This window comes from Chrysochloris asiatica, unplaced genomic scaffold (genome assembly GCF_000296735.1).
Source record: "Chrysochloris asiatica unplaced genomic scaffold, ChrAsi1.0 scaffold00208, whole genome shotgun sequence".
Classification (NCBI taxonomy): Eukaryota; Metazoa; Chordata; class Mammalia; order Afrosoricida; family Chrysochloridae; genus Chrysochloris; species Chrysochloris asiatica.
The window spans coordinates 56,239-58,011 of NW_006408726.1; positions in this window are offsets into that span (position 1 = coordinate 56,239).

Genomic DNA, 1,773 nt, shown 5'->3' on the forward strand with positions numbered 1-1,773 from the left:
GGCAGAGATGATGACAGAGAATTAGGTAGAGATGACAGCAGAGATGGTAGCATGGAAAGACAGAGCAGCTTCCAGTTCTAGGTATATGGACTGAGTAAAGCTGAATCCTTGCAGGCGGAAGACTGGCTTTAAGAATGTGTCCTTTGGACATTCACAGTCTGGCTAAAAGAGATTTGTATCACTTGTCTGAGCACAGCAGAGACCAATGGGCCACATGGCTGAGAAGATGAAAACAAGAGTGAGACTTGCCTGCAGTATGACTGAGATGTGTTCCCCACTATTGGACGGCTATGTGTTGAGCTGTTTTTGATCCTAAATTGTACCCTGTTCGCTTCCCTAATAATCCCCATGATTGTCAGTATTACTATGAGCTCTGTGTGGTGTGAAGTAAACAGTGCTATGGGAGGAATGGTTGGTGTCAGACTGGGTAAAGAATGTTGTAGGGTGGAAGTATGCCTGACCTTAATTTCATAGGCATCAGCCTTGAGCTAATTTTGCTTTTGTTTTTCTTTCCTCCTTATGTAGTCAGTAGAAGTCAGATTGGTCTACACATTGGTTTTGCAAATGTATACAGATGACTGCATAGTCTTTGATTTTCTTAAGTAATTATTTAAGACCTCTTTAGCTTTCAACAAGCAAAACTGCATCATCTGCATACCACAATTTGTTTATAAATCTATCTCCAATCCTGATATCCCTTCCTTCTTCATATAATCTGGTTTCTTGGACAATTTGCTCAACATACAGGTAGAAAAAGTATGGTTAAAGAATACAACCTTAGCTCAAACCTATCCTAATTTTATAACAATGTTCTGTTCGAATGACTTTCTCTTTGTCTATGTACAAGTTCCTAATTAGTACTATTAAGTATTACAGAATACTCATGCTCTGTAGAGTGGTCATAGTTTGTCATGATAGACACATTTGAAAACATTTGAATAGTAAATAAAGCACAGGTAAATATATTTCTGGTATTCTCTTCTTTCAACGAAGATCCATCTGAGATCAGCAGTGACTGTTCCACATCCCCATCTGAATACATTTTAAACTACTGTCAGTTCCCTATCAATGTAACATTGTAGCCATTTGTAAATTATATTGAGCAAAATTTTACTTGTGTGTGATATTAACTACATTTTCTGATAATTTTTGCATTCCATTTGGTCAGTCTCTTTGGAAAGAGCATAAATATTGATTTATACAATCAGTTGGCAAGGTAGCAGTCTTCAAATTTTCTTGGCATAGTTGAGTGAGTGCCTCCAATTCTACCTTATATTGTTGAAATATTTTAATTTGTATTCTATCAATTCCTAGAGACCTGTACTTTTCCAGTACCATCAATGCAGCTTGGATTTCTGCCTTCAGAATCAATGGTTCTTCATCATATGCTTGAAACTGCTGAACATCAACATTTTCTTTTTTTATACAGTGAGTCTGTGTATTGCTTACATCTTTAGAACAAGGGATATCATTGCTGACATTAGATGAATTTTGACTGAAAGCAAAGAACAACAAAAAGATGTTTATGTGCACATTATTGATTATGCAAACTATTTCAATGGTTTCAAATGTGGATCATGAAAAGATATGGGCAGAACTATGAAGAATGTGTATTTTGGAATACTTAATTGTGCTCATGAAAATCTCTACTTAGACAAAAGAGGCAGTTGTCCAAACAAAACAAGGGATTATTGAATGCCTTAAAATTAGGGAGTTGTGTACCAGGGTTGTGTTTTTTCACTATATTTATTCAATGTGTATGCTGTGCAAATA